Below are 15765 nucleotides of genomic sequence, written 5' to 3'. Positions count from 1 at the left end.
TGTGGACCCATATAGACACTTTAATAGTGTTGAAATAAAATCCGACAGTGTTAATTTGGACATGCTGGATTTGCTGTGTATGATGGTGGGAATAGGTCCAGTCAGCTCACATGCAAGGCACTGTAGGGAACTAAAGGTATCAACATTTACTGGCAGGACTTTCAAGTGCTGGCGAAAAATGACCGCGAGACCACCCCCACAACCTGAGCAGTGAGGTTTAGAAAAGTAAACAAACCCCGGAGGACTAGATTCATTTAGATGAGAAAAGTCATCAGGTTGTTGCCAGGTTTCAGTTAAACAGAAAACGTCAAACATACAGTCAGATAGGAGGTCTTGGATGAGAGGTCCCTTACTTGTCAGTGAGCGGATGTTTAGAAGACCGAAGTTGAGTGGAGTATTTCCTTTTTTGCTAATCATAGTGGGTGCTCTGGTGAGGTGGGCTAGAGATCGGTGGTTGACAGCCCGATCAGAGTTACTGCGAGGGCGGCGAGTAGCAGGCCAAAATGATTTGATTCCACTGGAGTTGAGGAAAATCCTGCGGGACCCACGATGGATATATCTCCAGTGAGGCTGGAAAATGATGTCTAGGCGGTAGTGGAGCTCTGCCGGCGATGGGAGCGACAGCTGGTCGTGAAGGCGCAGGAGCTCAGCGGCAGTATAGCGGAACAGTCCAGCCGTAGGATGGTGGACGAGTGTCAGGAGAATCCAGAATAGTGCCGACCAGCTCAAAAACATCTTGGCCCACATCTTAGACAATGTGGAGGAAAAAAAAAACAGCCGGTCGGAGCGACAAACAGGTAGGCTAAAATAGCCCAAACAGTTAAGCTAGTGCAGCTCACTGGGAATAAGATGTCAGAGCACATTTAGCTGGAGTAGCAGATGTTGAGGACAATCATTACAAATCAATCCCTGGCAGAGATTGATCTGGTCCTGAGTGTGTGTGAATGTCCCTGTTGATTCAAATCTGAATCCAAATAATCGAAAATGTACCATCGAGTAGCAGCAGCCAGATGCGTCAGCATTCACTCAAGCAGGAAGTCACCAAGAAGAGAAGGCATCAAAGAATTCCAGTATAGACCTTTCAACCAGTCCTACTGCGACTGCCACTGACACTGGCATTGTTTGTTGTTTCACTGGAAAGATGAAAATTAAAACAACTAAAGCATAATACAGTGGTATGCAAAAGTTTGTGCATCCTTGGTAATTTTCATGATTTTCCATCATAAATCATTGGTTGTTTGGATCAGCAATTTCGTTTAAATATATCATATAGCAGACAAACACAATGATATTTGAGAAGTGAAATGAAGTTTATAGCATTTACAGAAAGTGTGCAATAGTTACCTAAACTAAATATGGGCACCCCAACAGAAAAATTACATCAGTATTTAGTAGATCCTCCTTTTGCAGAAATAACGCCTCCAAACACTTCTCATAGCTGAGAGTCTGGATTCTGGTTGAAGGTAGTTTGGACCTTTCGTCTTTACAAAACATCTCCAGTTCAGTCAGGTTTGATGGTTTCCGAGCATGGACAGCCCGCTTTAAGTCACACTGTAGATTTTCAATAATATTCAGGTCTGGGGACTGAGATGGTCATTCCAGAACGTTGTACTTGATCCTCTGCCTGATTTTGAACAGTGTTTAGGGTCGTTGTCATTTTGAAATATCCAGCCCTGGCGCAACTTCAACTTTGTCATTGATTCTTGAGAATCTGCTGATACTGACTGGAATCCATTCGACCCTCAACTTTAACAAGATTCCCAGTACCTGCACTGGCCACACAGCCCCACAGCACGATGGAACTGCCACCACAGTTTACTGTGGGTAGCAAGTGTTTCTCTTGGAATGCTGTGTTCTGTTTCCGTCATGCATACCACCTCTTGTTATGCCCAAATAACTAAGCCTCTGCTTACCTAAGATTTTTCTTGACCTGTCACTTCCGGCCTTAACTAGAACTGTGCCTGTGGTCTTCCATTCCTTCACTATGTTCCTCACAGTGGAAACTGACAGCTGAAATCGCTGAGATAGCTTTTTGTATACTTCCCCTAAACCATGATGTTGAACAATCTTTGTTTTCAGGTCATTTGAGAGTTGTTTTGAGGCTCCCACGTAGCCACTCTCGAGAGAAGATGCAAAGAGGAGAAAAACTTGTAATTGGTCACCCTAAATACCCTTTCTCATGACTGGATTTACCTGTGTCAAGTGTCAATGAGCTTACCAAACAAATTTTATGTTCCAATAATTAGTGCTAAAGGTATTCAAATCAATAAAACGACAACGGTGCCCAAATTTATGCTCCTGCCTAAATTAGTTTAAGTAACTATTGCACACTTTCTATAAATCATATAACTTAAATCTAAGTTAGTAATCCACAGGCCTAAATTACAGCTTTATCAACTAAAATTAAATAATTTGAGCAAATAAATCAAACCAAACCACAACTTTTGTCTGTGCTGCATCTGCTGTCTAGGGGGGAAAAGAGTTGTAGTTGTTTATCCAACCACAGAAATCCACTGTACAAGTAAATGTGATTTTTTTTTGTTACCAGGCAATGTTCTTTATATATATATTTTAATATTTATCTTAAAGAGTAAGACGTCAGAATAATGTCTCTTCTGCATATATCTTCCTGTGAAACTGAAGTGGGATATTTTGCACAAAAACTTCAGTGGAGATTTTGACTTGAGTAAGTGAAGTACATTTTATCTGTGACACTTGACAGAGCTCAAAACACCTCACAATCCAACAGCTAACAAATGATTTTGTTATTTTAAAAAGAAATGTGTTTTTTTGAAGTGTAGAAACATGAGACTGCTTTTGAGCCTTACTGTACTCAGCTGAATGAATTAATAGTTATATATAATTAATAAAATTATCACTATTGTGCCGTCCCTTTCTCTGGAAACTCCAATATAGATCCTACTGCTGACTGAAGCAACAGGTAAACATTCTCTATGATTACAGACTAATGAAAGTGTCAATGTACTAAACATTTGATTAAAATGTTGCTCTTTATTGGAGCTACATTCACAAATGTGACCTCCAGATAACCGGAATGATATTCCTTCCTTTTTATTGCTTTTCTTAAAAAAAAAAATCTCTGGCCTTGTCAAGGTTAGAGTGATTTTAAATAAAAACATTTTGTATTCTTCCACACCCAACATCTTGACTAACGGCAAAACAATAACCGTATTTTCCACACCAAAAGGTGCACTTAAAATCCTTTAATAAGTGTGCCTTATAATCCGTGCGGCTTATGTATGAATTCTGGTTGGGCTTACTGACCTCAAACCGATTTGATGTGGTATACAGTGCTCAAAAATCTGTCAAAACATGTTTTAGTATGACTTCGATAAGCTAGGAAGCTTATCGGAGCCGCACCTCTTGATCGATTGTTGGAGCATTACAGCTACCGTAGTCAGGAGCCTGACGGAGTAATCTGGGTCCAAAACTCTGTCCGCTTCAGGTCCCAAAGTCAAATGATCACTGCGGCATCACTGAGAGTTAAGAACTCTCTAAATGTTTTCATCTTTAATGAAAGGATCAGCGTTGCTGCTTTACCAGGTGTAACAATTAAGTTTAACATCCAGGCATCCATGAAAACAGAATGTATTAAATCGTGGCTCAAGAGATGGCAGATCATCTTGTAATCGGAAGGTTGCCGGTTCGAGCCCCGGCTCGGACAGTCTCGGTCGTTGTGTCCTTGGGCAAGACACTTCACCCGTTGCCTACTGGTGGTGGTCAGAGGGCCCGGTGGCGCCAGTGTCCGGCAGCCTCGCCTCTGTCAGTGCGCCCCAGGGTGGCTGTGGCTACAATGTAGCTGCCATCACCAGTGTGTGAATGTGTGTGTGAATGGATGGATGACTGGATATGTAAAGTGCTTTGGGGTCCTTAGGGACTAGTAAAGCGCTATACAAATACAGGCCATTTACCATTTAAATAAAATTGATTTCAATGCAATTTAATATAGATGGACAACTAGTGATGGCTAACCAAACAGACATAGTAGTGTTGGACAAGCAGAGGAAGACAGCCATAGTGGCAGATGTAGCTATATGTAGTGAAAGCAACATCAGGAAGAAGGAACATGAGTACCTTGTGTTTCTTCTTTCAAGAGCTGAGAGAGGAGACGAGAAGATGTGGAGGATGAAGGCAACAGTGGACCCTGTGGTAAATCAGAATCAGAATCAGAAAAGGTTTTATTGCCAAATGTTGAGCAGGTTTACAACATTAGGAAATTGCTGCGGTGCTTCAGTGCAAACATACTGTCATAAATTGCGCTTAAATAGACATGAAAAAATAAAAGTAAGAATAAGAATTAAAAGTGCTACGTAGAAAGATATATACATGAGTATGTTTGTAGCATGTAATGTAATGTAGCAATCCCTGTGTTTGCCACATGGCTCATTCAAACAGAATCTTATCCTTTCTCTCTACTATCTTGAAAATATCTGAGTTTTTTCCCTCAGAATACAACACACGCACACGTACTTTGAAAGGCCCAAGTATATCAGTCAGAAAACACTGACATTATATGTCCGCAACGAGGACATATAATGTCACTAGAAAGGAACAAATATTGCTATACTTTAAAATCTACTGTACTGGATTTTATTGATTAATTCTAACATGTTATGTAAATTGCAACAGCAATAGTTTGAAGGGAATTTGCCTCTTTCTCACTACTTATTGACCAAAATTACCTCTGGATACGATAGACTTACACTACTTACACTACCAGTCAAAGGTTTTTAAACACCCCAATTTGTCAAGTTTTTTTTAATTGAAAATTATGCAGTTTACTGTCTAATTGCACTCTGAAGTGAAAGCATAGCAAAAATAAGCAAGTGGAGTTAAAAAAGAAATCATTGAATCAGTTTATAGACCAAAATGTATTCTAAACTTTTGACTCATCGATGTAGGCACCTTTGGCAGATATAACAGCTGAACACACACGTGGCATTCTTTCTACAATAGAAATCAAATATTCTCCCATATCTGTTGCAGATGTTCCCATAAATGTGGACCTTGTAGGCCGCTTTGCTCTTCTGTCCAGTTCATCCCAAACCAGCTCGATGGAGTTTAAGTCTGGAGACACTGCTGAACACGCCGTGTTTTCAAGCTCACCATCTTGTTCTTTTTTCCTGAGGTAGTTCTGGCATAGATTGGACTTATGTTTTGGGTCATTATCTTGCTGTAGGATGAACCCCTGACCAACTAAGCATGATGTTCCAGAATGCTGTGGTTTTGGTTCAGGGTGCCTCTCACTATGTACAAGTCACCAACCCTGGATCCAGCAAACAGGCCCGGACCATCACACTTCCTCCTCCACGCTTGACAATTAATGCCACACATTGTGGAACCATCCTTTCACCTACTCAACAGAGATCCTGCATGATGAACCAAAGATTTCAAATCTTGCTTATATCAGTCCATAATACCTTCTTCCAGTCTTCAGTAGTCCAATGGCGGTGTTTCATGGCTTAGCGAGGGCTATCTTGCTGTAGCTCATCCTCTCAAACCTGCAGCTTGACCTACATTTTTAAGTGTTATGATGGTCTTTCTCTCTTCTTTTGTTAATCGCTTTTTTCTCCCCATTTTTGTAGCAATACACTACTTTCTGCACACAATACTGTTTCAACTCTTGCTCACGAGGGTGTGGTACCACAGTGTGTTCCAACACTGCTTTTATGCAGACAGCGGGGGCTGTAAGTAATCCAGTAAAGTTGGAACACCTATAGTAATTAGTAGCACCAGCTTTTAAGGCTTGATCAACCTCCATTAGTGCAGAACAGCTTTAAATTATTAACCTATGTTGTGTTCCCTGAAAGCTCTATTTCTTTTAAATAATTTGGAAATTTACATGATTTTTTAGTTTGGGTAACGTTACCTTTTTTCTTTTTTTTTAACCTCTGACAGTTCTTCACTTCCCTTTGTACCATTTCAAGCTATTCATTGGACTTAAACGACTTGAATTGCAATAAATAACTGGTAAAATTGGGATGTTCTAAAATGTTTAACCGGTTCTGTATATGATCCACAAGGCATCAAATCTAGCTGGGATTAAGGACACAGAAAGCTGCAGTTTTTAAAAATTCAAATGGCAAGTCTAGGAAGTCTTAGTCCTGTGCAAAAAATACATTTTATGAGTGCAAATTCAGAAGGCACATGTAGCTGCTCAGGATGTAGAGCTGTTACATTTCATGTACATCTGGAGATAATCCTCTATTTTTGGCCAGTTAATAGAAGAACAAGACAGACACTGTTTATATGTTGCAGATTCTCAGCTGGAAACAGATGGGTGTGGTTCTTAGATCACAAAAGATCCCCAGGTAACAGTAGTCTGTTATCAGACATGTTCAGTTTGAGCCGTTTAAAGATGGATCCTGATGTAGAACTAAACACAAAATAAACCTGCTGCAAGCTGTCGTAGCTGAAGCAGATGACTGGCTATCCATGTCTGTCCTGCTTGTTATTATTGCATGACTCTCTCTCTGTGTGTGTGTGTGTGTGTGTGTGTGTGTGTGTGTGTGTGTGTGTGTGTGTGTGTGTGTGTGTGTGTTAGTCTTAATGTGACTCAATTCCCAGAGGGCCAGAAGCAGGTTCCAGCTCCATTTAAAGCAAAGAAGGCTAGGGTGTATGCGTGTGTGTGTGCGTGTGTGTATGCGTGTGTGTGCGTGTGTGCGCGTGTGTGTGTGTGTGTGCTGGGGGGATTATGAGCAGATGGCATGGGAACACACACACATGCAACCTGCCATCCATCTGGACAGTTCTGCAGGTGAAGTGAAAAGTGTTTGCTGAAAAAACGTGTGTGACATCACAGTGGTAAACAGCACAGGCAGACATAAAAGAAAACAGCAGCAGGACTTAAGGCCTGGTCAGGGAGGCTGCATTTCTCTGTTGATTAGCCAACATACCAGACAGACAGCCAGATAGGAAAGGGGGAGGAAAACACTGTGAAGGACATTTGGATAGAAAAGTGTTTTGCATGGTTTTTCACATCCAAGGCCTTGTTAGATAAACAACAACTGTGAAACACAGCCCACAGTTGATTAACACACTCTTTATAATTATTATATGTCCATAACAGATGATTCTGTAACTGACACTATAACACATGTGTACTGCATTAGTGCCGACCTGTTTTTAATGATGACGCTGCAGCTGAATTACAAACCATCAATTCTGCCTAACTGAGCATTTTTTTGTTGTGTTGAATCTAAAACCGTTAGTCCATCTGTAGCTAACATGCAAAAATCAGCCAAGCACATGATAGAATTTAACTGAAATCAAACCTCCGCTAAGGTCCAGGGCAGAAGTCAGCAACCACAGACGTAATTTACAGTTAGGGTTAACCGTAACTAATTCATATGCTATGTGTAGTAATTAATCCTCTCCCAATTACATCTGGCATCTGCCCATATCCCCCTTGTCACATGGGTTTTTTCTCTTTGTGTCTCACTGTTTGGTAGGAGGAGCTAAAATGGCTCTTTTGATGTTGAAGGTTGTTACAGCCTGATCTAGGACACGAGCAGTAAGGAAATGGAGCACAATAAAATGTGCAGTAAAAGAATACAATGGCAAAAACTTCCCCAACAAAGAGAGATACACCAATATGACTACGTCATATATCATATCATCAGTATGTACAGTTAGAGCCATCATTTATTGGACAATTCTGGTCCAATTTTCTGTAACTTTAACTGCAACTTTGTATCTCTGTACAGAATCTCAGTAAAGTTTTGAAATCAAACAATCAATATGTGATTGAAGCACAGACTCCAACTTTAATTCAAGAAATTTTACAAAACTGCACCAACTCTTTAGAAATAAAAGCCATTTGTACAGATAGCCCTGCAGAAATGAATGAGAGAATTGACTGACGAGCAGTTTCATGTCCAGCTAACTGTAATTCGCAACAAATGAAGCAGATGTAATATTGAAGCTGACTCCAAGTGTTCAATTTTTATTTTTTTAAACTTTCACTACAGTTTTGAATATGAAGAGATAAGCACTGGGAGCAGGAGCCTATTCCAGCTACCACAGGGTCAGTAGCAGTTGAAGTGAGGGAGGTTTAATTAAAACACTAAATAAAGTAGACCTATCAGAGAGATAATCATTAGGAGTAGCCAAATCAACAATCTGGTACATTCTTAAAATGAATGAATTCAATGGCCAGTTCAGCAACACCAAAATGCCTGGAAGACCAGAACATACAGTGCAAATGTATAGCTCCAAAAGTTGATTCTGTTCATCTGGATGTAGCGTCTTCAGTGGGAGAAACGTTTCACCACTCATCCAAGTGTTTTCTTCAGTCTCAGCTGACTTCAAATTCACCAGGGAGGATATGAAAAGTGGCAGGTTAGCCTTCTCAGACTGTGAGATTTCCATCAGTAATGGGGGACATCTAAAAGCTGACGTGTACCGTAAACATACACAAACAGAGTAACATGGTGTACGCTGTTAAGTGCAGGAGGATTGGCATGATTTATACATGGGGGAAACCAAACAACCTCTGGCTAAGAGGATGGCACAACACAGAAGAGCCACCTCGTCAGGCCAGGACTCTGCAGTCTATTCACACCTACAGGCCAGTGGACACTCTTTCAAGGATGAGGATGTAACATCCTGGACAGGGAGGAACGCTGGTTTGAGGGCGGAGTCAAGGAGGCCATTTACGTGAAAAGGGAAAGACCATCTCTGAATCGAGGAAAGGGCCTAAGGGTACATCTGTCACCATCTTACAATGCTGTGATTGCAGCCATTCCCCAACTCTCTGTGAATGGGACTCATGGCCTTTGATCAGTGGTTATTGATCAATGGCCATGAGAATTTGCATAATCATGATGAAGGAACTGACCTCACAGCCCATTGTTCCTTCAGTGGGCTGGTTTCAGTCATTGTGCAGATGTCCTGTTTGTAAGATTGAAACCTGCAGTCAGAGTGATGAAACGTTTCTCCCACAAAACGCTACGTCCAGATGAACAGAATCAACTTTTGGAGATTTACTTACCTGGATGATTGAGAATGCATCAAGATGCATATGTATAGCTTTTGGCTATCACTAGCTGACTCTACAGAGTCCTACCTTAGTACACACCTGCAACAGCAACCACTCCCTGAAATTATGCTAATTTATATCTGAATTATATCTATTAGAATCTTTATTTATACCTTTTAGATATAGATTTCCCCTGGGCAGCACAATTGAGCAGTGATTAGCCTGTGCTAATTACTAAGCTAAACCCTGATCTGTGTGGGTTCTCTCCAGGTCCCAGTGTCCAAAGACACACAGTTAGATTAACTGATGATTCTAAATCAGGAGTCGTCAACCCTGGGCACAGCTGGCACGCGAAGGGTTAACTGATGGCACCACCATAGCTGGACTGGCCATCGGGTATTTGCCCAGTGGGCCGATAGTGATTTTTTGTTTTATTTTATTTTATTTTATTTTTTATTTTTGTAACAGTATAAACAATGAAAGGTGGTGGATTGGCCAGATGCTGGTCGATGCGTGAAAATAACTCTAATTTTTTGTCCCAGTCCAGCCCTGGGCACGACACGCTGAATTAATCTGAGAAGGTGTTTTTTGCAGACGGACCCAATCTGAAGCAAGCCCTCATTGAGGAGCAGCGATTCCACAGTTCCAGTTAACTGGATGGTGAGCCAATCCAAAATTGAATAGGATTTGCCGAGGTTTTATGAAGCCAAAGTTTCGTTCCCATTGAAGCTTCAGATACCTGCAGGACTACGAACTTTCTTCCTCCATCGGAGTGTGGTAGGACAAACATTAAACAAACTGAACGGGCCCCAACGATCCATCAGTTGCCAGACATTATTCACTCATACATTTGACTCAGAGAAAGCTGTATGCGCGCACTTTTATTTAGTTTGTTATTTTGGGGGAAATATTTTGTATTTTATTTTATTGCTTTCATTACATTTGTTGCAGCTGCTGTGTGTCAAATATAACAAATTTGTGAACAGTCTATTGTGGTGTGGTCTCTCCTTATTGGTGTTTATACTTTGGGCTCCTGCCGATCCTAGATCTTCTGATACTGGCTAGTGAGAGTTCGGTCATTCTTAATAATAATTCGTAAGTTGGGTTACAAGTGCACTTCGCAAATTAGCTCGCATAGACACATTAGTTGTGCCGCTTCCTAATGATGGTATCTCAGCTAACAACCCCAACTACCAGATTCAACTTGTAATTGGCTAAAATCACTTAGCCTACCGGTCAGAGGGACGTTGCTAGCTGGCAGTCTTTTAAAGCGATGTTGAAATTTCCACATTCTGACACTTCAAATGCTTCAGGAGCTGTCGGCTCAGCGCAGCATCAGCACCACGGATACATCCGTAGACTCGAGACAGAATTTACAATGTGTTTTTGGGACTTTCAGGTGTTTGGACCAATGTTTTCTTTTCTGATCAAACCAGAAAGGTTTGTCAGCTGGATTTGTCTCGCATTAACTGGTTGGACACAGAGGACATCGAAATGCAGCTGATGAACTGAAAAGCTCGACTCTGTGGGGTCAAAGTTTGCAGAACTACGAACGCAGCTGGAATCCACAGCTGTGCGTGTTCATGGAGCTGCATGTTCACCTGCTGGACATCACTACCTGACAGGTTTAACTGGCTTCAGAACATTGCAGAGGCCTTATTGACAGTGTTTGGCTCCACATGTCTGTGTGAGCAGGTTTTCTCACACATGAGTCCTCAGGTAGCCTCTGAATGCTGGACACTGGGAGACCTGTGTCTCTGAGTGGGAGACCACAGATCACATTAACATGTGTGTCTCTGTATTAACAAACATGCCATATTGGCCCAGTTTATTTTTCTTATCATTGTTGGGAGGAGACCATAAATAGCATTTGTATTTTCTGTTGTACAGTTCATTTGCTGTTATGGATAAAAAGTCTTTTTTTGTTTCAAAATAGCTGATAAGTATTCGCTGATAGCTGCCAACATCTGCGAACAAATATAATCCTATAAAGTTGTTCTATATAGTGTTTAACTGTTAATATAGAGCGCTATTACATTTATTGCTAATGCAGTCATATGACACATTGACCTCTGAGGAAATTTTAGATGGGACTTGTCATCAGAAAGGTTGCCGACCCCTGTTCTAAATTATCTACAGTTGTGAACGGCTGTTTGTCTCTGTGTGTTGGTCCTACAACAGACTGGCGACCTGTCCAGGGTGCACCCCACACCTTGCCCTATGGTAGCTGGGATTTATAAAAACCAGAGGTGCTCACTGGACAGACTTGAATGATAGAATCAATATATAATAGACCCAATATAAATCGATGAAAAGTTTTTGTTTTTTATGATCCCATTTTCATGGCTGCTATTCTAGACCTGTTGTGATGTTAGATCAGTCAAAACTAGACTGAACAGACTGCTACAGTTCTGGTATCTCGCTCATTATCCCAGCCTTCATTTTTATGTCAGCTATACACAAAATGTCATAACTGGAGGAGTTTAAGTAGCTCTGGAGCTAAAAAATATTCTCCATCCTTATTTATATGTTATGTTAAAACGTCACCTGTTGTACTGCTCTGACAGAATTCTGACTTTGGTGGAGTTGTTCTATAACTAAACTGATGGGAATGGAAATCTCAAAATCTAGAAGAGAAACCTAGTGTGTCTAAACAAAACACTCTGGGTTTGTACTGAATATGGGGCCAAGCACCTATTTAACTGTGCTGAATTGTCCATATTTAACTGCTAAAGAGCGATAACTCCATTTATCATGACATCAGCATCCTATCAGGCACTGAGAAGAGCTGCCTGTGCTTCTGATAGACTAGCAAAGGTCACATATTACTACAGCCCACAGTCACTGGCAAACTCATCAGAATACCATTGGTCACTGGATGCATTCACCAGTTTGCTAATCCAGACTGAATAAATCTATTTGTCAGATGTCAGTTATACACTTATTTCTAGAGATCAGAAGCTGCCGTCATATGCTGCCAGACTCGTTTAACTGTTGCACAACAAATTTCAGGATATTAAAAATAGTTTGGAATCAGATTCTCCTGCTAACCTAAGAGAATTAACAAGTTTCAGGACTTGATTATGACTGTCACTGAATAAGTTGCGGCCGCAACTACAGAAAACAAAAGGATGAAACAAACAATATTATATTTACAATCACGCTTAAGGTACAATAAGCTACTTATCACTAGTCCAGAAACATTATTATTGAGTTATAATCCATATTGAAGGACTTCATGATGGCTCAGCTTAAGATCCCCACAGTCAGCGTCAACCAAATAACCTTTATCACATCCACCGTCTCGGTGCTGTTAAAAAAGACGCCAACAAACCAAGATAAGTAACTGCTCAATTTAACCATTAAAAGCACAAAGAACTAGTGAAAAAAACAAGAAAAAGAACTGAAAGGAACTCACAATTATAAATGATCAATTCCCACTAGAAATTCAGGAAATATGCAAACGCCTCTTATATTGCTTTGCCACTCCTTACACAATAGCACCACTGCACATTAAAACTACACTTTTAATCATCACTCACACATGTCCAGACATGCACAGTCAACCATATATTTAATCAAAAACCACATATCCATATTCATCATATCTCTACAAACGTGGATCAAATGTTTCTGTTGGAAAATCTGTGGAGTTGGAAGTCGGGCAAAAATCATTCAAGTCTGGTAATCCACTGTAATTCTAAAGCAATACGTGGAAGAGTATGGCCTTTGTGATAGTTGGAGGTTAAACCGTCACCAGATGATTGAGAATACACTTACGTCTGATCAAACATAGAACAAACATGGGAATTAAACAACAACACTAAGACAAAGTTTCTTATACAGCAGCTGAGACATGACAACATTGAATACAATAATAATTCTGGTAAATATCTGACAAACATACTTGATCAAAAAAAACAACAACAACCCAACAACAAGCACAGTTATCGAGGACTCAGCAAGTCTTCCCATAGTTCTACGAATAAAAATTTGGTTTTTTTAGGGGGGTGGGGGGGATTTTTATATAAACACCTCTGACCATGAACCAAATATGGAAGATATTCACAAATTCAGCAATACTAGAGTTCAATCATTTCTATTTGCAGCACTTGAAAAATTTGGGTTTGGAGAATCCTTTATTGGTTGGATAAAAGCATTTTACACATCCCCAAAGGCAGTCACCACTGACAGGTCAATGTCAGCTTCACTCTCCTGAATGCTATCAGGCAAAGATGTCCTGTGGCTCCATCTCTATTTGCATTACTCATTGAACCACTAGTTTACGCTATGAGATACAATAACAATACTAAGGGGATTTCAAACGTTAACACAGAACACAAAATTCTCTTTTATGCAGATGATGTGCTATTACTCCTTCAGGATCCTCATTCTTCCCTGTCCCAAATATTTACGTTTATAGATATCTTTTCAGAAGGGATAATCTCTTCACCCGAGTTTGCATGTCCATCACTTGAACTCTCATCTGGATTCTTTTCTAGTCAGCAGCTAAATGTGTCAGGATCCTGGGTCTCCTGACCCAGCGTTTTTAATTCTGTGTGATTTTTGTGTTTTGGTCGAGTACTTGTGTGATTTATTCTATGGTTTCTAGTTTTGATCCCTTGCCCCTCATGTTTCTCTGTGCCCCCTCTGTTCTGTGTAAAGTCCGTGTTTCTTGGTCTGTGTCTTTGCATGTTTTGAGTTTCTTGTGTTTTCTGTCACTCTGTATTGTGAATTATGTTCTCATGGTTGGTCTTTTGTTACTCCCTCGAGTCCAGTTTCTTGTGTTCCCTGCTCAGTATTTCCCTCCTTGGTTCTTAGAGTCCTCTGGCTTATGGTTTATGTTTCTGTGTTTCTTAGTTGCTGTCTCCACCGTGTCAAGTTCGCATCTCTGTGTTATACTTCCTGTTTTACTTTGAAGGTCCGTGTCTAATGTGAATGTGTCCTGCTTTGCTTCCTTGCCTCGTCAGTTCTGATTTCTCCCAGCTGTGCCCTCCTTCTGTGTCTCATTCCCCGCGTTACTTCCCGGTGTATTTAAACCCTGTGTTTCTCTGAGTTGGTGTCGTCCCTCATGCTGTGTGGATCTCCCTGTGAGTTTAGTTTGTTATTTCCCAGTTTAGTTTGCTTTGTATGCTCGTTTCCCCGTGCCAGCAAACAAAGCTGTGGTTTTGAGTTCATCCCTTGTGTCTGAGTCCTGCCTGCCACGCAGCGCTGCCTGACAAAATGTGACATTTCACACACTGAGAAACATCCTATAGCTGTCAGTGATCATGCTCCTGTGTCTTTAATAAGGTTATTTCACCAAGTAAAAACTGGAGATTTAAAACATCATTGCTTAAAGATTAATTCTTTTTTTTTAAACTGTAGGATTTATATGTAGACTACAATGATCTGCCTGGAACATCAGCAATTGTTTTCTGGGAAAAAGTTAAAGCTGTGAGAGGTAAAATTTCATTTTCATCACATTAAAAAATCTAAGGAGCTGGAGAAGAAAGGCAGCTGGACCGCGTTGAGTCAACCATATATTTAATCAAAAAACACATGATGAATATGGATAGCTCTACAAATGTGGATCAGATGTTTCTGCCGCCTATGAAATTTCTGAGTTGGAAAATCAAATGTTTCATCTTTCATCTGAGAAGCTTCCTCAGTTCTAAGACAAATTGGTAGAGTTTCTCCTATGACATACAGCTGAGCCCGGTCCTGCGTGTTGACCCACTATTGACCATGTACCTAATCACATGAGCCAAGTTGTGAAAATGGGTGTGGGTCATTATCAGAAGAGGTTTTGGGTTCAGGAGATCTTAAAGCATGTGGTTATCCCAATTGGGCTTTCATCAAATCATCAAAGGTGTACAGTAAAGGAGGTCAGACACAAAGTAGGGAGAAAAAAGTTCAGGGATGGGTGGCTGCCCAATGTGGAGGAGTTTAAGCATCTCAGGGTTGTGTTCACAAGTGAGAAGGGAGCAGGAGATTAACAGATGGACTGAGACTACAGCTGCAGTGACACTGAAGCTGTAGCACTGTCCACTGTAGTGAAGAGAGAGCCCAGTGTAAAAGCATATTTTCCAGTCGATCTACATCCCTGTTCTCATGAGTTTTGAGTGACTGAAAGACTGAGAATATATAATCAGCAGAAATCTGCTTTCTCTGAAGGGTGGTTGGCCTCTCCCTTAGAGATAGAGTGAAGAGTGCAGTCATTCAAGTGGGGCTCGAATAGTGTAGAGTGCCAAACCTCTACATTAACAGAACTCAGACAAGTTGGTTCCGGCATTTTACAAGCATGCTTTTTCGGTGAGGTGCTTGTGATAGATTGTATGTCTTGGCTGGCCTGGAAATGCCCGTGTTTCTTTGGATAACCTGGATGAGGCAACTAGAGAGAAGGAGGTCTGGGCGTTTTTGCTTAGACCATGAAGGAAATGAAGGGGTTGTGGTAATAATAACAATAATAATAACAAGAAGAAAAATAAGATTATTATTATTACTCAGTACTCCACCAAAACACTAGAGTGTAATGCTTGCATACTGCACCGATTAGATGCTGTTTATAGACGTAATGATAGTGATCCTTCTTATTATCTGGCTGATTGTCTATGAGTTCTGAGCCTCCCTCCCTTCCTGTCGGGCTTGGTCTCCCTCCTCTTCAGAATGAAAGTCACTGAGTGAATTACTGAGGCTTCAGCCTGAAGCACTGTCAGTTCACAAACTCTGAATGAGCCATTTGCTTTAACACGGCTCCTCACAGGAGTGTGTTTGCAGCACAA

General features: G+C 40.8%; 2 protein-coding genes across 2 annotated transcripts in view; one reads left to right on the top strand and one right to left on the bottom strand.

The window, feature by feature from the left end:
• The window catches only part of LOC309707015 (G2/M phase-specific E3 ubiquitin-protein ligase-like), a 105737-nt gene that overhangs the window by 48714 nt on the left and 41258 nt on the right, over positions 1 to 15765 (top strand). The window lies entirely within an intron of this gene.
• fhit (fragile histidine triad diadenosine triphosphatase) overlaps positions 1 to 15765 on the bottom strand; it is a 168876-nt gene that overhangs the window by 136832 nt on the left and 16279 nt on the right. Inside the window, exon 3 of the mRNA XM_082534115.1 lies at positions 4096 to 4165. The gene's annotated coding sequence lies outside the window, so the exon portion shown is untranslated. The remainder of the gene's footprint in view (positions 1 to 4095; positions 4166 to 15765) is intronic.

This window comes from Aulonocara stuartgranti (genome assembly GCF_965226115.1).
Source record: "Aulonocara stuartgranti genome assembly, chromosome: 5".
In the NCBI taxonomy this organism is placed as follows: domain Eukaryota; kingdom Metazoa; phylum Chordata; class Actinopteri; order Cichliformes; family Cichlidae; genus Aulonocara; species Aulonocara stuartgranti.
The sequence above is the reverse complement of the archived record's forward strand: the minus strand, read 5'-3'. Positions and strand labels throughout refer to the sequence as shown.